This window comes from Acinonyx jubatus, chromosome E4, assembly GCF_027475565.1.
Source record: "Acinonyx jubatus isolate Ajub_Pintada_27869175 chromosome E4, VMU_Ajub_asm_v1.0, whole genome shotgun sequence".
In the NCBI taxonomy this organism is placed as follows: Eukaryota; Metazoa; Chordata; class Mammalia; order Carnivora; family Felidae; genus Acinonyx; species Acinonyx jubatus.
This window is the reverse complement of record NC_069395.1, coordinates 22,857,279-22,880,961: the sequence shown is the minus strand read 5'-3', so window position 1 is coordinate 22,880,961 and position 23,683 is coordinate 22,857,279. Positions and strand designations below refer to the sequence as shown.

Below are 23,683 nucleotides of genomic sequence, written 5' to 3'. Positions count from 1 at the left end.
ATTTTTGAGACTCATTACTAAACAGAGGATTGGTATTTTATCTTATATTTTTGAAAGAAACTGCTTCTTTTTTTCCATTAATAATTATTTATAATCAGAACTTGTTTTATAAGTACTATGCCTTGAGTCATAGGTTTCTTATTTTTGTGTGTGAAAAATATTTTCTTACAGAAAAAAAATTCCTCATGAATGTGCCTTTTTAATACCTTGAATGTAAATTGCGTCTAATATGGTGAATTTCAGAACTCATTTCGAGTGTTTCTCTAACACTCTCTCATGTAGTACAGCTTGTTAAAACACTCAACAGAAGAAGTGGGCTGAAGGATATGTCTTATCACTTAGCCTTTCAGAGTTTCTCGAGATTGTTTTTCTAATTTTGCAATTGTTTTTATTTTTTTCTAGCTCTCATGGTAGAGCCAAGCTTAATTTGATTCATTTAATAGTTCATTTTTAAAATGCCATACTGTCTTATCCTCAATTTTAATATTATCTTATCAAATTTCCAGCAAAATATATGTAATTTTCTGTTAAAATTATTGCAAATTAAGTCATCAAAAATATTCTGCTGAAGAAACCAGGTTTCAGACTTCAGCTATTCAAATATAATATCCAACACAGTGAAATATGTTAGAGCTAATTAAATTACTTGTAGCTTTGTAGACTTTGACATTAAAGGCATATGTTTGTTACAAGTTTTGCTGTAATAATACTCCATTATACATAGTGTTAACAGATTTTGTTCCTTAATACTGCTTTAATCAGAATCAGTTGTAATGTTCTTAATGAATTGATAAGCGTAAAATCTTTTCAGGGATGTAAAACAAGAATACGCTATGACTCTTTTCTTACACATTTGCACATTAAAATAACTTTAAATATGCTCAAAAATAATGTCCTCCTTCCTACAGATACCATGTCTTTTTGAAACATCCTGGTTTTCTAACATAACCTAAGTAACCTCAGTAAACAAATGATAGGTCCTAATAATAAAATTATACCATAAATAACACCTTTAGGTTAACTTGCCATTAAGGAGTATTGAATTGGTTGAAACAAAGAGCTTTATAAAGCAAAAATATGGAGGTTAATAGTATCAAAAGTATTTGGCTTGCGTTGGGAAGCTGTGTTGCCTGACGCATGCATCCCATGGGATGGAGAATAATTGCACCTCATCTTACAAGATTAAGCAAGCATCAATAATGGGCTTCAGCTAGTGTCTGGAATGTCAAAGTTCTAATGAAGTATATGTTATTACTTTCACAAGTGTTAACTCTGTGACTTCAATTTCCAGCTCCAGTCACTATATTCCTGCCATTCAAATCTCTGTATGTTTTTATTAGAGAAAAGCAAATTTTCTCTAATTTATATTAAAGAAATACATTTGATTTCTGAGAAGTGACAGCTTTAATCTTCCTGCTGTGTCTCTTGAGGATGCCTGATTCTGCTGCCTCTTAAGAGTTCATAACAGAAACTTAACAGCTATGTTGGCTTTTTTGGTCTCCGTTACTCAATTCTTTGAGCTCAGCCTAGTTGTGAGCCTAATCACTGTAACTCCTCCCTTGATCTTTCCTCCCATACCTTTTTTACACCTTCAACTCTTCTCGCCCTTCAATATAAAACTCCTGGGGCGCCTGGGTTGCTCAGTTAAACATCCACCTTCAGTTCAGATCATGATCTCACTGCTCTTGAGTTCCATCCCCACGTGGGGCTCTGTGCTGACAGCCCTTTCTCTCTGCCCCTCCCTTGCTTGCATGCTCTCTCTCAAATATAAAATAAAAACATTAAAAAAAAAAAGATAAAACTCATCCATCACTTCCAAAAATCATCGTTTATAATCCTTACCTTCACCTTAGACAAGATCTGTTTTGTTGTTTTCCTTTATTCCTCTGTGATTACTAACAACGTATTCATTTAATTGTGAATGTATCAAAAAATACTGAACTCCCATTTCATAAGTGCACTCGCCTGTACTCTGTGTGTGTGTGGCTACGCCACAGTGTCTTTAGATTCCCATTGGCAGGCACTGTGGCTTCTTAAAATTTCTAACTTCCTTCCCCTTGCCCCTCCAACCAACTTTCAAAGACTTAACACTGTTTCTGACATTTAAAAATCATTAAACAACCATTTATATTTGTCATGTATAAATGGATGAAAGAACAATGAGCTTCATCAAAAAAATGAGGTTCATGGGAAGTAGTAATTCAGAAATTTGTTTCAAAAAACTTCCTACTTGCATAACATTTTAATGTAACTTGATAGGATCATGTTGTAACACTCAACAAGGAATCAAATTCTGTCACCACCATGTGCACTTGGAAAAGGAATCCAAGTTCCAAATGAAAATGTTGCCTGGCTGATGCTCCAATTTTTAGACTTCTGAGAACCTGAGCAGCAGACTCCACAACACACTGCCTGATCATCTGATCTACACAACTGTAAAATCATAAATTAGAGTTGTTATAAATCATGAAGTGGGTGGTGAATTTTTCTTCAGCAATGGAAAACTAATGCATGTACTTAGAGGAACAGTAAAAAGGGTGGGACAAGGAGAGAGAGAGAGGAAAAGAGAGAGAGAGATAAGGGAGGTGGGGGTTAAATCATATAAATATAATTAACAATTTCTTCTGCTTCTACCTTAATGTGAGGTAGAAATGTAATGGTAAGGTAGTACCATTGTACATTACCAATTGTAATGTACCATTGTACATTACCAATGTAATGTAATGTAAGGTAGAAAAATTCTACCTTAATGTGAGAATATCATGGAAGATGAGACTTCACTTCCTTCAGATGCTCTCATTTTCCACCACTTTCACAGAATGAGCTTTACAGATTATTGAGACTGATTTTTTGTTTAAGGAAAGCCATTTTGTGTCAAATATGGTTGTAAACACAAACTAGTAGCATCATCTAATGTTCAAACTAAGCCAAATTTATCTCTTTCAACATGGGGGAAAACAAGACTGAATTAGATTTATTAAGAAATGCACATTATTGATTAATGTGAGATGTAAGTATAGACATGTTCAAGATAGGTGATTCAATAATCTGTATCTTGAAGTAGATCAAACTTCACTAAGGTTCCAAGTCTAGTTAAAATTATTTATTTTCACAGAATTATGAAAAATTACACAAAATTACGAAAAATAGGTTGTCACTTTTTGTTGTCATTCAATATGTGGTCATAAAACAAGTTTTTGGAAAGAAATGCTTTTGCAAGTAAATTTATTAGACTGCCTAATCAGAATGTTGTTTCATAACTTGGTTAAATTTTATTTATTGATCACACAAAATGTGTCAAGAAAAATTTTCTAGTCCCACACTCTTGCTTTGGTCCTGTTTTTGTGTATATATAGCATGTGAACTTGCCTTGTCTTCGAACCTCTTACAATATGTTGAGATTACCTATTTTCTTGACTTTGTCACTCACTGAGATATATGCTTCTTGAAGAAAGAGATCTGGCCTTGTTCTACATTCTAAAGAATGTTTGACACAAAAACACACTCAAACTTCTGTTGAAGAAATATTATTTTTAAATTCAAAAATAAAATTGATCATGTCTTAGTTTTTATTTTAACTGCATTAATTCAGATCTCTTCAGTGCAGGAAATATGGTTGGTAATGAAGACACAAAAAAGGAATGTTAACATTAGTTCTGCATTCAAGGTGCTCACACTCTAGTCTCTATTTAGATCCCAATTGTAATAATTAGCTCATTCTACATGACTGGTAACATGCATTTCAACGTATTCACTTCAAATTGTCTGTTTCATGTGGTTCCCTAATTATGTTACACAGTAATCTTGTAAATGATTTCAAATCCATTGGATAACAGGCACGATATAAAATTAAGAAATAGATTTAGTGAAATAAAGGATACTTGGCCAAATAATGTGCTTCTCTTGATTTATCAAACAATTAATCTTGATTGAACATCTTGGTAACATTTCATCCTGTTTGTCACTCCATTTTACAAATAGGAGGAGTTCACTTGGAACGATTTTGTTGATCCCTGCTGGGTTTAAAACTTCAATTAAGTGACTACCATTCTATTTTTTATGAGAACTAGCTTAACTTCTTCGATTTTTCTTCATAATTCACATCTCTGAGAGTAGGAACATATTGGTTGGAATAATTTTGTATCCCAGTAGGAGCAATTATATATATTCTCATGTGATTGATACTGAATGCATGTCTATTGGTGAGTCCTGTCCTGTGCTTTGTAATTCCTTTAATTTCATTTATATTCAGCTGGGATGAGAGCCAGATTTCTTTTGGCTCCCACACTGGTTGATGCTTAGACAGTGGAGAATTTTTTTTATGCCCTCTGTAGTTGTAGGCTTGCCAGCTATACACCTTCTTTTTGTGATATTTTCTGTCACTATCTATACTTCATCAGGAATACATTTTCTGTATTTATTATGTTTACCCAGCAACTTCCCCATTCCATTACATACGAATGAATGTAAGTTCATCTGAATCCTTTTTAAATTGCCTAGATTTGAAACTACTAATTAAAACTTCTTAAGATAAAAAGTTGCCGAGAGGCTATATTTTGGAAACATTATGTTTACTATGTTTGTCAAAAATTTACATACTATTGATATGCTCCATTTATCTTGGCATCTGTTACCCAACTTCTTAACTATAAATGAACACATTTTAACTTTCACTGGCTGTTTTCCCTAGCAAACAGTAATGGCTGGCTTTGTGATCTCCACTTTATAGGGTAACATGCTATTTTCATCTTTAATTTGGGTATGGCAGGACTATAATTTGTATATGTATGTTTTCGATGTATGTGTCTTTTATAGGAGAGTGATAAGTTTGAAGATGATCTTTAGTCTCAAAAAAAATAAGAATCAAGATTTTAAAAAAATTACCAAAATTTTTTAATGCTTATTTATTTTTGAGAGAGAGAGACAGAGACAGAGAGAGAGCATGAGTAGGGGAGGGGCAGAGAGAGAGGGGGACACAGATTCTGAAGCAGGCTCCAGGTTCTGAGCTGTCAGCACAGAGCCTGATGTGGGGCTTGAACTCCTAAACTGCGAGATCATGACCTGAGCCAAAGTCGTATGCTCAGCCAACTGAGTCATCCAAACACCCCTAAAGCCTGTGGATTGTAAAGATTAACAATATTTTCTTGTATCAGTTTCCTGCTCCTGATGCTGTAGCCAGATATAGCAAAAGTTCATCAACTTGCTGAAAATCAATTTTTTAATGAATGAACCAATTATATAATTGAATATGCTAAATGTATAAACACACACATATGCAATATGAACATCTTTAAAAACAATATATAATATAAGCAAACACCCATCTACTCATAACGCCACATTTAAAAGATGGGAGAATACCAGTATCTTTGGAGCCCATTTGGGTCCTGACATGATTGCATTTTCCTGAAAAGAATCATCTACTTTCCTGAATATTTTATTAATTATTCTGCTTTCTGCATGCTTTCACCATACAGGTATATTTACCTAAATAATATATTTAAAATACAATGGGTGGATTCATTTGTGGCTATTGTTTCTCCATGTTTTCTCTTTGGGAGGCAAACAAGCTGTTATATATTGCTGTAATTCACCTGATTTTATTACTTGTAATATTCCACAATTTACTTATTTGTGTATGTATGTATATATGTATTTATTTATGTATTTATTTTTGTGATGGTCATTTATTTTTTTTCCAGATTTTTGCTATTACAAATACTGTTCGCATGAAAATTCTTACCTGTACATGTGTGTAAGGGTGCATTCCTGGAAGAAGAGTGTTTGGACCATAGTGGGTGTTTATATTTCAGTGCACTGTATAACATCAAAACTCTTTTCAAGTGTATCAGTCTACTTTCCCATCGGCCCTACAGGAGAGTTCCTGTTCCTCATCTTTATCATCACATGATATTTTTAGCCTCTCGATTTTGCCAATGTGGTTACAGTGAACTTGTGGTTTTAACTTCTTTTATCTTAATTACTAATGATGTAAATATTTTCTTAATTTCTGAATAATCGTGTTTCCCTTTCTGTGAAAAGTGCTTTTATGTACTTGATCTATTCCAATTGCTTTTATTTGCTATGCTTTTGATTTATAGAAGTTATTTATAATTGGATCATTGCTTGATTATATATTTTGTAAATACCTTCTATTCTGTGGATACTTTCATCTCTGTTTTCTTGTCTTTTAATAAACGGAAATTCTTATTTTTCTGCCATGTATTTGAAGTGTCTTTTAAAAGAAATTCTTTACCACGAGATCATAAAAGCATTCTAATACTTTTTCTTTTGAAAGTTTTAAAATTGTCTCTTTTATGTGTAAATCTTTCATTCATCAATAATTCATTTTAGGGGCGCCTGGGTGGCTTGGTCGGTTAAGCGTCCGACTTCAGCTCAGGTCATGATCTCACGGTCTGAGAGTTCGAGCCCCGCGTCGGGCTCTGTGCTGACAGCTCAGAGCCTGGAGCCCGTTTCAGATTCTGTGTCTCCCTCTCTCTCTGCCCATCCCCTGTTCATGCTCTGCCTCTCTCTGTCTCAAAAATAAATAAACGTTAAAAAAAAAATTAAAAAAAAATAATTCATTTTGTGTGTGTGTGTATGGTAACATAAAGAGAAGGATCCATTTTAATGTCCTCCCCAAACAAGTTTCTTACTGTTCAATAGTTTATACTATTTCCATTTATTTTCCTTGTTTTCCTTGCCATATCAGAATCTGTATCTGGGCTCACTGTTCTGTTGCTTGATGTAATATCCTAGTCTCAGGTAAATATCTAACTGTCATACTTTACAATATAGCCTTTACAAAGTATCTTGATAGCAGAAAGGATGATTTTTGGAACATTTTATACTTCTTTATTTGTATCTTGGCTATAATGGTTACTTTATACTCATTATACATTTTAGAGTAAGCCTTCCATGTATTTTTCAATAAAAAAATACTTTGGAGATTTTTATTCCAATTTTTTTTGTATCAGTAGATTAACTGAAGAAAATATATATCATAATGATTCACAATCTTCATATCCATGAATATATAAATCTGTTGATTTATTTGGATATTTTTTATATTTAAACTGAGGTTTATAATTTTCTTTTCTTTTTTTTTTTTTTTTAATGTTTTATTTATTTTGGAGACAGAGAGAGAGACAGAGCATGAGCAGGGGAGGGGCAGAGAGAGAGGGAGACACAGAATCCCAAGCAGGCTCCAGGCTCTGAGCTGTCAGCACAGAGCCGGAGGTGGGCTGGAACTCACGGATCAGGAGATCATGATCATGACCTGAGCTGAAGTCGGATGCTTAACGGACTGAGCCACCCAGGCCCTCCTATAATTTTATATATAGATCTCTTGCACATCTAGTGTAATAGATCTCGTGCAATCTAGTCTTAGACTTGTTCCTACATAAGTAATTTATTTTCTTTTGGATTGCATATTGATGCAACTTATCTTGAATCTGGGTATATTGCTTAACATTTTATTGATGATTTTGTGGGTTTTTTAAAAATTTTTTAATGTTTTATTTATTTTTGAGAGGGAAACAGAGCACGAGTGGGGGAGAGACAGAGAGAGAGGGAGATACGCAATCCAAAGCAGGCTCCAGACTTGAGCTGTCAGTGCAGAGCCCAATGTGGGGCTTGAACCCACGAACTGCGAGATCATGACCTAAGCTGAAGTCAGACGCTTAACTGACTGAGCCACCCAGGCGCCCTGGATTATTTGGTGTTTTTGACATCAGTAATATTTTCTGCAAATCATAATGAATTCACTTTTTTCTTTCAAACCCATAGATTCCCTCACCTTATTAGGTTGGCTATACTCTCCAGTGAAACGATGAATAGAACTGCTGACAATGAATATTTTAGCATTGCTGCTGATCTTAAAGCAAAAATTTTGACTTTCTAGCATTCAATATGTTGTTTGCTAATTCTTCGGTAAATTCCCATTTTCACAGCTTATATATTTCTTTCTTTTCCTAGTTTGGTACAAGTATTCAAGACAATATTTTATTTTTTAAAAATATGCATCTATTGAGATGAGTATGTAGTTTTTCTGCTTTCTGTGTTTATGTAGTTAATAATATATTTTCTAACATTGAATTAATGTTGCATTTCAAAAACAGAGACTTATAACAAACTTTTGGACACCATTTCATTCAATTTGTTAATATTTTGTTTGGAGAATTTATATATTTATTTGCTGTTAGTATTAAGTTTACATTGGAATTACAAAATAACCAGCATTTTTTACATTCTTTAAAAAATGTTTAAATAGTCTTTAAAATACTTATTCCTTGAATGATTGTTAGAATTCCCTAATAAAACCTTGTGGTTTGTGTTTTCTTTATAGAGAAAAACCTTACTATTTTAATTTATTTGTTATATACTAGATTTTCTGTTTCATCCCATATCAGGTTTATTGCTTTTTTTTTTAATTTAGGAATTTTGCCATTTCACCCATTGCATCATGAGGTTTGCAACATCATCATATTATTTCTACAACAAGTATACCATTATGTTTTCCTTTCCATTGCTAATATTGTTTGCTGGTCTCCTTTCTTTGCATTTAACTATTTGCTGGAACTTTGTAAATGTTATTAGTCTTTTCAGAAAACCGAATTTTGCTTACTTATTCTAACTATTGTATTTCAATAGTATTTATTATTTTTTTGCTCTTATGGTTAACATTTTCTTCTATTTCATTTAGTCTTATTTTAACTTTTTTTATTTGAGTGACAAATTGATCTTTTCATCTTTCCTTTTTAATTAAATATATATTTTATTTTGTACAAAATATGACTTTAGCTTCAATAGAGAAGTTCCACTGTGCAGTATTTTTATTACCATTAAATTGGATTATCATTTCTTCTAAGGGTTTCCTACAAGAATGGCTTTATTTTTCTCTAACTTCATGACATGGTTGTTCTCTTATAATCTCTTTATATTGATTACCAACCTCATTCCATTTGATTAAGAATGTGCTCTTTAGAATACTGATTCTTGAGACTATAACTAGGCTTGCTTTATTGCTTTGCAGCTGATCAATTTTTGTGAATATTTTGTTTGAAAATAATATACTTTCTACATTTGCTCAGTGCTGTGTTCCATCATTATTGATTATAACAAGATTTTGTTTAATTTAAATCTTCTATATCTTTATTAATTTTTAACAGGTTGTTAATACTCTTGACTCAGATTTATCCTTTTTTCCTGACATTTCTACAGTGTTAGATATCTGTGATGCTATTATTAAGTGCATCCGTGTTTATAGGTAATCATACTGATGACTTTAATTCTTAACAGTACTCCTTAAAGTATGATTTGCTTGACATGAACAAAAATGTACCATCAAAATTTTAAATTTTGTTTTATTTGTACATTTTTTAACTTTCAAATTCTAAATGTTTTTATGGTAAGTTTTAGGACCTAAACTTACCCCTTGCAAAAACTGTTTATCTTTTAATTTAATTAAGTTAAACAATAATGTTTTACCCAGATAATTTATTCATTTTACACAGTTGATTTCAAATATATTAGAATCCATTCCCCCACTCTCTTCATTTTATTAATTGTCTGTTTTAGTTTTCTATTCATTTGATTTTTGGCATTTCTTTTGTTGCTTAGCATGTTGTGTGTTTGGGTGTGTATGTATGTGTGGTGTGTTTTGTCATATTTTGGATTGATTTCACTTATATATTACTCTAATTCTATTTTCTTCTACTATTTTGGATGTTACATACTCCATTTTTTATTTTACCGTCGCTAATATCATGTTAAAATGTGAGTTGTTATTTCAAATATTCCCTCCTGACCTATTTTCTTCACTTTAGTTCTACAATAATTTATAAATCCAAGTGTTAGACATAATGTTATTGTTTCATACACACGAAAACAGTTTTGATTTACCAACATGGTTACATTTTTTCAACATTAATTCTTGCAGTAGAGACCTTTATTGATGGTTATTTTTTTCTATATGAAGTTCATTGTTTAGAAGCTTCTTTAGTGAATGTCTACTGCTAATAAATTTCTCAGCTCTTGTTTGGATTATAATGTGTTTAATTTGACCTAATTTTTGATAGATAATTTCACATGGTATAGAATTCTAGAATGATGTTATATATTCAAATATTTTGAAGCTTTTGTTCCATTACTTTTATATATTTTTTCTCTTGAGAAAATATATAATGAAGAAAAATTATTTGTCTGCCTTTTACCATTCTAGCCATCTTTTTTTTTTTTTACCTGTAGACTCAAGCTATTATCATCTCACCTGGTTTCCAGTGATAAAATTCTAACTGGTCTCACTTTCACTCTCCCTGCCCACTTTTTCTCTAGTACATACATTATCTATTATTACATAGTAGCTGAATTGATTCCTTTAAAGTATAAGATAAGTCACTCCCCTGCTTAGAACCCTCCATGGAGCTGTCCTTTTTATGCTGAGTCAAAGCAAAATTATGACAAAGATCTGGCCCCACCTGGCCTGGCCCCATTAACTCTCTGACCCTATCTTTCTTTTTTCTCTCTTTTGCTAACTTTGCTTCAGGCACTCTGGCCTTCCTGCTGTTCCTTTACCCAAGCTAGGTACACTCTAAACTTAGTGTCTTTTTACTCATTTTTACTTCTTCATGGAAATTTTTTTTCCCAGACATTCATTGCTTAACTCCTTCATTGCATTTGAGATTTTCCTCAAATGTTCATGTCAAATTACTGTCTTGACAACTTGATTTGAAATCCCAAGCCCTTCCTTAGCGCTGATAGTGGACCTGACTCTGCCTTAATATTATAATACTAATAGCCTTATAAAAATATAATGCACTCATTTATTGCACATCTTATTTTCTACTCTCCCTTTATACAATGTAAGCTCAACTAGGGCAAATTTTATCCATTTAATAATGTTGCCCTGTGTCTTAAGCAATGCCTGGCATATAGTATGTGGTCATTAGTTTATTAAATAAATTTATGAATGTCAGGTTACAACTTTTATTGCTTTTTTTCTCCCCCACAATTTGGACCATTCAAGGTGTTTTTGCTACAACATTGAATTTTGAATCACAGTGGAATAATCCACATCAACAAATTCTTCCCATATATATACATAGCCCCTCACTCCTCCAAACACCATCAAAATACATTCTCAGTTCTTCAGGCTATTGGCTAGGTCCTATAAATCCTTTAGGTGTAAGGTATGTCTTTCTGAAGCAGGGATTGCATTTCTCTGCTTGGGTTTCATTTAAACTGTCCTGGCTGTGAACATATAGAAAGTAGTGTTGGTGGGGGTTGAGGGTTGGGGGAGGGAGTAAACACCTTGAAATAGCTTGTCTTTATATTTTTCTTGGCATAAGGTGTTAAGGTGTCTGTTTTCTTCTACAAGGCAAAGGGGACCATTTCTACCATCTAAGAGCATTCAGGTGAATTTGAGGATTTGAATGCTTTTGATCATTGCCATGCTGTGTTTCAGCAACCTGCAGGTCCCATATGAAGGCTCTGAGACACAGGAGGATATTTGGACGGAAAATTTTCTCTCATTTGCAGTTCTGTCACCCTCATTATTAGTTTCTAAACATGATTTTTGGCAAAGTCAGCCCCACAGCTGCAGGAGATGAGCATCTCCTTTAATACTGTCATTGAAGTTCTCTGGCATCCAGAACACTCTGTAACTGGGCAACCAACTGTGTCTTTGGCTTGTCTTTTTCATTTTCACAGTGTTTTAATATGGTAAAAAGACATGATTCGAAAAACAAAAAGAAAGAATTAAGAAGGAAGGGGACTAGAGACAGGGAAGGAGAGAGATTAAAAATAAGAAAGTGCAGGGGTGCCTGGGTGGTTTAGTTGGTTAAGCATCTGACTTCGGCTCAGATCATGATCTCACAGTCTTATGAATTCGAGCCCTACATCAGGCTCTATGCTGACAGCTCAGAGCCTGTAGCCTGCTGGATTCTGTCTCCCTCTCTCTCTGCCCTTCTGCCGCTCATGCTCGGTGTCTCTCTCTCTCTCTCCCTCAACAAATAAACATTAAAAAATATATATTTAAAAAAAAATAAGAAAGTGCCATCCTGAACTGGCCATACCTTTTTAACAAGTGTGGCTGATCACTCGCTTTCAAGAGACTTCTTTGTATAGGCATAGGATAGCTTTCTTTGTGTTAGAACAGACCCATAGGAAAGGGGAAGATTTTATCTGCTAGTTCTTTCTCATCTATTGTTTTTGCGGTGGACACACCCTAAGGTGGACACCTCATTATATAAGTCTCTTGGAATGCAAGTGGAATCTGTTACTTGCTTCTAACTAAATGATGGGATTGTCATTTTCTTGAGTAGATTATGTTATATGGCAAAGGTGATGGGATGCCACACTTATAATTATATTTACTTATATAAGACTCCATCTCAGTAGACTATAGAAAAATATTAATTTGATGGCCTTAAGAAGAAGCAAACAGCAATATGGAGCACCTGGGGGACCCAGTTGGTTAAGCATCCAATGTTGGCTCAGGTCAGGCTCCCATGGCTCTTGAGTTCAAGCCCTGCGTTGGACTCTGTGCTGACAGCTCAGAGCCTGGAGCCTGCTTCGGATTCTGTGTCTCCCACTTCTGTGTCCCTCCCCACTCCCCCCACTCTGTTCTGTCTCTCTCTCTCAAAAAAAAAAAAATGAATAAACAGTAAAAGAAGAGAAAATTTAAAAAATAAAATAAGAAACAAACAAACAGCAATCTGTTAACTACTTAGGAAAAGGGCCCCATTGTAGAAAAATGAGGATAGCCCCCCAGAACCTGAGGGTGGTCTTTAGCTAAGAGCCAGTAAGAAGTGAAGACCTTCACTGAAGCAGATTCTTTCCCAGAAAAACCTCCAGATGATAGTACAAACCATAGAACACCTTGATTACCACCTTGTTAGAGTTAGAGTCTGAACAGAGGACTCAACTAAACTGGCCAGACTCCTAACACATTAAAACTGAAAAATAAGTTTTTCTTGATTTAAGCTACTAAGTTTGTGGTAATTTGTTACTTAGCAATAAAAGAACTAATATAATATCCAATTGAGAAAAATCCACTCTCATGGTCCTTAACTTCCCTATATTTCTAGGTTTTGTCATCTGACCTCTCCCACAAGACATTGGGCATCTAGAGCATTAGCATCCCATCCACTGTGTCTAATGGGGTAAGTATGAGGTTCAGAAATCTCTGTATGTCATTTCTATGTGCAGTGCTCCATGGTCTGCATCTGTGGTATATGCAGAGGTAGCCCAGGTTAGCATTTAATCGCTTTACAATAAACTATAATTTTTATTCCCAGTCACCTCCCCAGTTTCTAAATGTCTAAATGATGATAGAAAAGATTATGAGAAAGACAAATAATTAAATGATGCATTAATTAACTTAATTCTTTACCTGGATCTTGTTCAATGCTATGGGTAATGATAAAATGGTGACCAAGAGCATCCAGAGTACCTGCCTTCATGGAGGTTTTACTCCTGGTGAGCAAGGTAGAGAGAAATCAAATTACCTAACAAAAGAATTACAATTACAGTAAAACCTTGGTTCATGAGCATAATCTGTTCTGGAATCATGTTTGGAATCCAAGGCACTTGTGTATCAAAGCTAATTTCAAGAACCATTGGCTCAGTTGTGATCATGTGACTTTCAGCATCCTGTACTACTCATATTACAAGACATCACTTGTTTATCAAGTTAAAATTTATTAGAAAAGTTTGCTCATCTTACGAACACTCATGAAACAAGTTACTTGCAATCCAAGGTTTTACTGTATAACTTTTCTAGGTGTTACAAGAGGAACATAATTGTGGTCTCAGTATAAAGATACTTGGTATGTAATAATAACATTAACTAAGATTTAGTTTTGACTGTGTTTCAAACACCACTCAAAACATTTTAGATGCACTAGCTTTTTTAATCTCAGAACAGCCATATTATGAGGGAAACTGAAATACAGAAATGTTAATGCATTTACCCAAGGCCACATAGCTAGTAAGCTGCTTAACTGGAAACAAATTCCAGGCATTTGAGGCCAGAGGTTGTGTTCTTAACAATGACCCGATACTGCATCAAATTTGATTGATGGCATAAGTGAATGTTTCTTTGAAAAATAGTAGATTTGAAAGATGAAGAGAAAGTATTTAGTAAGAGAATGGGCTAATATATTTCAAGCAGTGTGAATATTATGTGTAAAGACCATAAAGGGATGGAAGAGAAAAAGGTATTTTAAAAGAACTTAAAGGAAGGAACAGCTGGGTTTGGGACATCGATAGAGTATGACACAAGGTACAGCTGGGAGATTTAAGTTCCATTAGAGCATCTCTTGAATAATGCACAGCTCTTAAAAGCCTGTCCCTCTACTCACTCTCTCCAATCCTGTTTTACTGCTGCTTATGTACATCTGTTTTTAACCCCCAAGTAATCATCGCATTACAGCTTCTAAGTAATCATTATCACTATTGATTTTTGTCAACATATTTGTTCTCCCCCTTGTTTCTCACTATCCCTAATTGCATTCCACTCCTGCATTTTTTTCCAGAAAAAATATCCTTAAATGTTTCCTTCAAATGCCAACTGTGGTTATTAAGTATCACAGGTCTTTATTTTTCCCTTACCCTAGAATGATATTTTAGGACTGTGTATATACAATTCTAGATTGAGTCTCAAAATCTTTGCTCCAATCCCATGTGGGCAGTAAAACCCAAGCCACTAAGTTAGATGCAGTAACTCCCTGGGGTAGTTGGAAAATCATTAGCTCATGAGTCACAGCTAAGGTTTTCAGCTCTTAATTTTCTTTTGAAATATGGGAATTTCCTCATCTTTTGCAAACTCCAGGCATATATTTCAACAGATATTTTTGTTATATCGTATCTACATTATATATTTTTGAGCATTATAGCAAAACTTAGTCTTTCACATTACACACATTGAGAGTCTCAATGATGTGATTTCTGCAAGGCTAAATCATGCCTAAATAGTTTGAACAATGTCACTGAGATTATACGTTCATATAAAAAGATATTGAAAGATATAATATGTTAACATCTTAATAAACCTTTTCAAAGTTTTCTATTATACAATATTAAAATTAGGAATTAGCATGAAAATTTCAGAATGATTATAATTGCACCTGAGATCCTGCCCCCAAATCCTCCACTCACCCCTAATTTTAACAAGAACGCATTTGATAAAGTTAATTCATGTATCAAGACCCACAAAATGAAGGCCACCCCAGGGGCCTGGCCCATGTCACAAAGCTGAACCCTAAGTCACTTACAAAACATCTCCCTGTCAAGGAAACCTAACATCAATCATAATCTCCAAGTAAGCTTTTGCTGGTTTATCTCACCTTAGAATACCGGACAGGCTATAGCCTTCATAAGGATATCCTCGACTTCCTAGCCATTCATGTGCCCTCCATGCCCTGTTCTCATGTTGCCTCTTCCAATGCTCTATACAACGCACTCCTGCCAAAATTCCTCAGGAAGAGTGCCCCACGCCTTGTGAGGCACCATACTCCCCCAATCCATGGGTTATTTTCCCTTGAATAAAGGACACCAAACCTGTTACTGAATTGCATTGTTTTTGTCATTTGACATACTCAATTTGCTTTAAGAACTTAGGGGAAATATCACAAGTCAAATATATTTTTAAATTTTTAATATTATCAGATATATTAATGTTTGCCAAGTTTAGTGGTTGAGAGATATTATTTTAATTGTAGTCTTAGTTTGCATTTCTTTGATTGTATCCCTTTATGAAGATATTAGTCATGTTTTAGTAAAATGTTCCTGAGTTTTGCCCATTATTGATTTATTTATATTTTCATTGATGTGTGGAATTTCTTCACATACTTCTTATATTAATCAGTGTGTACTGTGTGTCTTGCAAAAGGTTTTTTGTTTTTTTGTTGTTTTGGTTTTTTTGTTTGTTTGTTTTTTTTTTTTTGCATTGACCAAGTGCATATGTCTGATGGATAAAAGCAGAAAGTCAATTGTTCTGTGTATAGAGTGCAATGGGTTCTTAACCCTCCTTTTGGCAAAAGGAACAAACTCTTTGTTTTCCACTTTTAATCAAATGCTCTTTCTATCTTCTGACCACTGCAATTTCTTTCACACACAATCTGCTAGTTGTTATCAAATGGTAAATGGAATCAGAGCATTCTTCAATTTTATTGTCCACTTTTAGAATATTTTCAGAGTTTATGAGAAGAATTTTTCTACAGACCTTGTCCCATATATACAGTTCTCTCCTCCCCCGTCTTTATTGAAATCTAATTGGCATATAAAGTTGTGTAAGTTTAAGGTGTACAGCGGGTGATTTGACATGTATATATTGTGAAATGATTACCACAATAAGATTAGTTAACACACCCATCACCTCATGTAGTTATCTTTTTTTTTCATAGTGAAAACTTATAAGAAATACTCTCTTAGCAACTTTCGATTGTACAATACATGTATTGTTAATTATTGTCACCATCCTGCACATCAAATCCCCAGGACTTACTCATCTTGTAACTAGAAATTCGTACCCTTTGTGAAATAAATTGTTGTATTTGTTTACCAAATACCGTATAATTTCCTGAAAGTGAAAAAGTAACTGAAGGTTTACTTTACTTTCACTTTTAGTATTATGCTTATCAGATTAAGCTATTTTGAATTTCAAAATAAATATATTATTAAGTATACATGAGCTATTTGTGATTTACAATAGCTGGGGTTCTGCAAAATTATTTTATAAGGTAAGTCATAAAATGTAAGCATCTGATAGTAATCATGAGTTTTATGATGTAAACATTACTTTTTCACAACTAAGTAAAGGTTAGCATAAGATATAGTTGTAAAAAGGCTATATAATTTTAGATACTGAGTTGTATTTCTTTAAGTAAAGAGTGTTACTATACATGGTGAAGTGAATTATTTTGTGTCGAACTCCAATTCCACATTGAAAGAGATAACTCATGTTAGCAGAAGTCAAATGTCACTAAATGCTAAGCTAAATTGTGCCTATCCTTTGACCTTACATCTCTAGTGTCATTATTATAACATGGGGATCTACAGAACTTTCTCTAATTTTATTTAAGAAACTTCTTTAGAAAATCATTCATTCTTGAAGACAGTCCCCTCATTTATTTGTGTATATGAGTAATAGGTCATAGTTATTTAATTTTCTCAAAGAATATCATTTTGTAGATACAAAACAAAATATATAAAATCTCAAAATAAGCATTATATTTTTTAATGAGTAAAATTAATCTCTTCCCTCCACTAATTTTAACATTTTTTTATATATTGGACAGGAAAGAATATAAATACTCTCAGATGTTACTAATAATTTGTTGATTCACATCTTTAACTCTTCATGTAATTTACAAGCATCTAAGGTCTTTACAAACAAACAAAAGCAAACAAAACTCCTTCTTTGCTTAAATTTTCCCAAAGTCTTCTAGTTTTCTAATGGTCTTCCTCTTACATTCAGCTCATGGAAAACATGGGGGTGGAGGAAAAGAGGAAAGAAGCCAGAGAATCACCATTTATCACATATTTATTGTGGAGTAGATCTGAACTAGTGGATTTCATACAATAGCTTTTATTAAAAAATCATCACTCTTATATTCTATAGACATAACTACTGATGTTTGTAAGACTAAACAACTTGCAAAAGGATGAGTATATTTGATGCTGAGAACCATTTTTTTTCTACTACATTATTCTGGGATTTTCTTGGCCTTCATTAGGCTGTTTTCAAATATTCTTATTTTTTTCTGCTATTGAATCAACTAAAGCACAGATAGAATTAACATAGTGGAGAATGTTAATAATTTGGAGAAGATTGTGACATATGTCTGGTGAAAGTATTGAAAAACATGCAAGGATATGATTTGCATTTCCTTTGAGAGTGGAAAGCAATTCTACTACATGAGCAGGGTAAATGGTAACAGCACTGGAAAACAAAGATTGAATAGCAATCTCATGATTAAGGAATAGTGATGGGTGGTGGCAACAATGTGATATCAGGTCACATGGATGAACACATAGAGGGGTTTGGCAGTTACATCATGGATCTTAGAAAATCTTTGCATGTGTGCATGCAAGAGATTGTGATGTGCTTTACTTCATATTGTTATACCAGTTTGATTGTGTTCTGTACAGATATGAAATACATAATCCCAAGAGATGATTTATTATCACTCTTCTGGACTTCTTTCTTGAAGTATATACAGTAACCTTAAGAAACTGAGAATTCATGATCTATGTGTCCCACACTAGTCATATTTACCTGTTTAGATGACCTTGGAGCATTTGTTCCAAACAGCATTTCAAAAACAATTGATTTTCTTGACTCAGTGTTTATTATGGTGTTTGGGAAATGTGCTATAATTTTATACCAATCAAAGCATCAATTGACATAGCATCTTCTCATTGAGATAATGGTTGCATTTTGAGAGAAAAGCAGTCTCTTAATTCCCATCTGCCATCACTTACTTTTATTCTGGAATGCAGGTAAACTTTTAATTATCTCAAATATCCTGACTGGAAATAAAATTACAGGAATTCCCTAAATAATATGTTATAAATGATATCTATTATATAATCACCTAATATACAGAGCAGAGAAATAATATCATTAGTTGCTACAATTCATGTTCAGAATGTTGAACCAATGCAATTTAATTACCATACAGAGCATAACCTTTGAACTTAAATCGTTACAGTTCAGCTTTTATTGTTTAATTATGGCATAAAACAAATGTTTCTGGGTTCATAAGTAAGGAAACATCTTAAGAATTATAATTATTCCAAATTTATTCAATAACAGTCTATAAAAACATTTCATTAAAACAGCCTTGGAATTTGTTCTTTAAAAATATGCATTTCTGAAGAACTTGTGATTGCAATAATATTCTTAATGTCAGTGCTGAAATAACCAATACTTAGGGACCAAGTTTTGAATTTGGAAATGATCTTCTAAAATTCTATTACTTTGTTAAGTATTTTTTAAAAAGAAGATGTTATAAACTATTTAGAATTAAATAGCTATTATTTAAATAACTATTAATTAAATAACTATTATTTCATTATCTTTCTAAATTTTGATTTGAATGGTCTTGCGTGGCATACTGGCATCTCATTTCAACCTTAAAGTCATACCATATGGTAAATATTGCTCATCTACTTTCACAGGTGAGGCAACCAATCCTTAACAGAGGTCAAGTGTTTCCAAGGTCAAATAGCTAATTTAACAGCTCATCTGGAAATCATACATGGCAGATTGCAAGCTCTTAATCAGGCCACTTTATTGACCTCTTGAAAACATTGCACTATATTAAGATAATGTCCTAAAATGATATGTTTAATAACAATAGGCATTGTATTGTATAAAAAACATTAGACCTAGAAAGATAGCAGTTAGGCTAGAATTCTAGATCAGCCACTTACTGAGTGTGAAAACCAGGCTAAACCACATGCTCTGAATTTATTTTTTCCACATGATAAAATAAGTTTGCATGTAAATTTGTTCTGCCCCTGTTACAGCTACCCCCAAGATTGTCTCAGAATGAAAGCATCAGTGTACCTCTGATTATGCCATGGAAGCATCAATAAAGTACAATTAACAACGCCAAGTATTTTTCAATTAACTAAGCTTCTGTATCACTGGACGATGTAGATGAACAAAGAATTTCCTGCCAAACCTACATTTTTCCTGTTCAACTCATCTGAATAGAATATTTTAACTCACATATCTTCCTTAACATTATTACAAAATAATCAAATACATTGTATTTTCAAAACCCACTGGATAGCCAATGCCCTGATCTTTTCAGCCTCTAAAAACCTTTGCCATCACTGTCTGTTACTTCTCTCCAAAAACTAGTTCTCTTCTTGGCTTCTTCCTTGTTTACCACCAGCTTCACTCACAGTTCCTAAGTCATTAGAGTATAAGCCTGGCAGTCAGCTTTGATTCCTGAGGCTCCTTTGTTTTAGACATCTTGGTTGATTTCAGTAACTGATCTTGTCGGCCACTTGTCTTTTTTCTCCTCTGTGCTTTAAGCTCCTGCTCTTGTGTTTTACTTTCAGCAATAAAGAGTGAGTCCTCAAAACCCTAGGCTCTACCCTTGACCCAAATAAAACAAGAACTCCTGGCCTGTGTGATCTCTCTCTTCTTCTGCCATACCCTATGGTGGCCCCAGGTGAGCTGTGTAGTTTCCAGGGCTTGTAAATATTAAACTTCATCTTTTCAAAGTTTTCTGATGGCTGTTGCTGAAAAGCATCTTACCATCATAAGAAACACAAAGGTCTGTTCAGGAGTAACACTGGTTTGGAAAAGGGGAGATGTCTGGAGGAAGATTTTCAGGGCCCAGGTGAGTGCCCCCAGATATTTCTAGCTGAAAGCATTACTCTTGATAGGCTGAGACCAGCACAAACAGTCTCATATTCTGGGGATGCTTTCTCAGGAATTCTTTCAGTTCCCAACATCTATACAAATTTTCTGTCTAAATAAGAGGCAGCTCCAGTTTGCTTGCCAGTAGACAGCTCCATAGACATTCTCTATCCCATTACTCAATTTTATGTGCTTCAAACAACTTATTAACATCTAAACTCTTCTTAGTCATTGATTTGTGTGTTTGTTTTCTGTGCATTTTCAATTTTTCATTCTATGTCTTCCATGGTTATTAAGAAAGCACTCATAAATTTTAAACACGGAGAAGAGAGAAATGCTGTATGATCTTTACTATATAGTCTCCTTCCTTAGTACAACCCTCGTTCTAAAGAAAATATGTGTCTCTCTTGAGGATCCAGTATAGTTTTTAGATTACCAATAAAGTAAATCTTACAGTTGAAAGTGTTTTTTATTACTGATATTATTTGGGAGCACAGAACTAAATTGTGGGCAAATAACAGTACAGGGTGTTATAGCTTTTTTTTTTTTTTAATTTTTATTTAGTTTTGAGAGAGAGAGAGAGAGGGTGAGCAGGGGAGGGACAGACAGAGAGGGAGACACAGAATCTGAAGTGGGCTCCAGGCTCTGAGCTGTAAGCATAGAACATGATGCGGTGATGCGATCCTCGAACTCCCGGACCGTGAGACCGTGACCTGAGCCGAAGTCAGAGGCTTAAGTCAGGCTTAACTGACTGAGCCACTCAGATGCCTCTAAGGTGTTACAGCTTTAATTTAGATGTAACAATTCTTCCCTAATATATATTTAATTTTTATTTACAACTTTTTCCTTAATGTTATCGATTTCAATTTTCTTCTGTATATTTCAGAACTTATTTCAGTGTTCTGAAGTATGAGAGTGAGGACATCATTTAATCATTGTATTATCTCATGTCTCTATACTCTTCCATGTCAGCCTAATGAAGTGACCTAATGAAATTATAAAAAGACATCAACAAATATAAAAAAATACAGAAATATATACATTTTGAACAATGATGAATTAAATATGAGGTATTTACCCATATAAAATGTCTGTATTTGTAGTTTTAATCACTTTTTGAAAAAACAAGCTTCCATGTTTTAAGTTTAAACATCTTGCGTGATGCTCTTCTTGTAGTTTTTCTGATTTGTCTGTTGGTTTTTAATATTCACCTTTATTAATGTTACCCTAAATGTATTCATCTGATGGTGTTCTGTATCGACGGTGAATTTTGTATTAAACACCTCACAGTTAAATACTACATGTGTCAGCTTCCCTTAGCCCTTGTCCTTCTGTGTAGGGTGACATGATAAGAGCCAGGTCAGTTGTCCTACACCCACAGCTGGACACCCTCTAGGCAAGGGATAAAGAAAAATGATTCTTCTCTGTTTATAAAGCAAGAAGCCTCCAGTTTCCTTCTCTTTCTAACCAAATCTCCCTTGAAATTAATGGGCCTGAATTCTATTTCCATGCCTCTGGGATATGAACATTATCTCCAGGAGCCAGGTAGTCCCAGGCTTCTCTAGCTTTTACAACCAAGTTCTGTCTCTATAGTCTGGACTTTATCCATTTTGACATATAAATACTTAAATAGTATCCTAGTGCTCCAGAACTTTTGTCCAGCAAGGCTGTAAGAATTTGGCCCTTTTAGGAAGAGGTAAATTGTTATCTGATCCTTTTGGATCAGAGCCATTAACCAGATAATGGCTACAGATCTAATTCCCAAGGTGTGTACAGGTACTTCTAAGGGAAGTGAAACCAGTCTCTGTCTTTATATAGCACATGTGTTTCCATGTCCCAGAAAGCTAGGGATTTCAACAGGAACACTCAAAATCCAGGAAACTTTATTTCTCTACAGTATCTTTCCTACCATCATTGGTCATTCAATCCCTTAAGAGTTTCCAAGGTCATTGAGACAAGGAAGATGGCTGCATAGGAGGATGCGGGGCTCACCTAGTCCTGCTGATCACTTAGATTCCACCCACATCTGCCTAAATAACCCAGAAAACCACCGGAAGACTAGCAGAACAGACTCTCCAGAGCCAAGTGTAGAGAAGAGGCCCACGGAGGAGGGTAGGAAGGGCAGAGAGGAAGTGGGCACTACACGGACTGGCAGGAGGGAGCTGGGGAGGTGGAGGGGCAGCCTGCTTGGCAAGGCAGAGCCCCTGAAGTCTGGCTTGCAAAAGCAGAGGGGCCGGACTCCGTGAATTCTGACAGCCAGTGGGACTTAACATCTGGAATGTTAAAAGTCAACAGCTCTGTCTCAGAGACCCAGGAGGGCAAGAGGACGCCAGGAGGGAGAGCTGTTGAGCCCCGGAAGACAGAGCCTGGAAGGGAACAAAGGTGCTGGCAAGTGCCATTTCCCTCTCCCATCCCCCAGCTGAAATTCTAAAGGGAACAAGTTCCTGTCACTGAACTTGCTTGCACCGTGCAAATGCCCCACACTGTGCTTCTGTGGATCCATCCCTCCTATGGGCCTGCCTCTCTCCTGGTGCTGCAGGGCCCCTCCCACAGGGGACCACCAATGACAAAGCAAGCTAAGACTGCCCCTCCTGCCCCTGTGCACCTTGCAGATCCACCCTGGCTAATCTGGCCCTTGGCCAGATCCCATTGAAGCAGCATCACAAGCCTGGCAGTGTGCAAGCAGCCCAGACAGGGGCCACACCACTCCATAGTGAGTCCCGCCCCTGGGAGAGAGGAAGATAAGGTACACACCAGTCTGACTGTGGCCCCAGCGGTGGGCTGGGGGCAGACATCGGGTCTGACTGTGGCCCTGCCCACCAACACAACTTACTCCTAAAGCACAGGGGAAATGCCCTGCAGTTTGAAGCAACCACAGGGACTACCCAAAATGATGAAACGGAAGAATTTTCCTCAAAAGAAACTCCAGGAAGTAGAGATAGCTAACAAATTGATCAAAAATGATTTAAGCAATATAACAGAAAAAGAATTTAGAATAATAGTCATAAAATTAATCACTGGGCTTGAAAAAAGCATAGAGGATAGCAGAGAATCTATTGCTACAGAGATCAAGGGGCTAAAAATAGTCATGAGGAATTTAAAAAAATGCTATTAATGAGGTGCAAAATAAAATGGAGATGGCCATAGCACAGATTGAAGAGGCAGAGGAGAGAATAGGTGAATTAGAAGATAAAATTGTGGAAAAAGAGGAAGCTGAGAAAAAGAGAGATAAAAACATCCAGAAGTATGAGGGGAGAATTAGAGAACTAAGTGATGCAATCAAACAGAACAATATCTGTA

General features: G+C 34.9%; 1 long non-coding RNA gene across 1 annotated transcript in view; it reads left to right on the top strand.

Moving 5' to 3' along the window:
- Positions 1 to 23,683, top strand: part of LOC128312968 (uncharacterized) — a 305,360-nt gene that overhangs the window by 253,721 nt on the left and 27,956 nt on the right. The window contains exon 3 of the long non-coding RNA XR_008293010.1: positions 13,089 to 13,163. This is a non-coding gene — a long non-coding RNA (uncharacterized LOC128312968). The remainder of the gene's footprint in view (positions 1 to 13,088; positions 13,164 to 23,683) is intronic.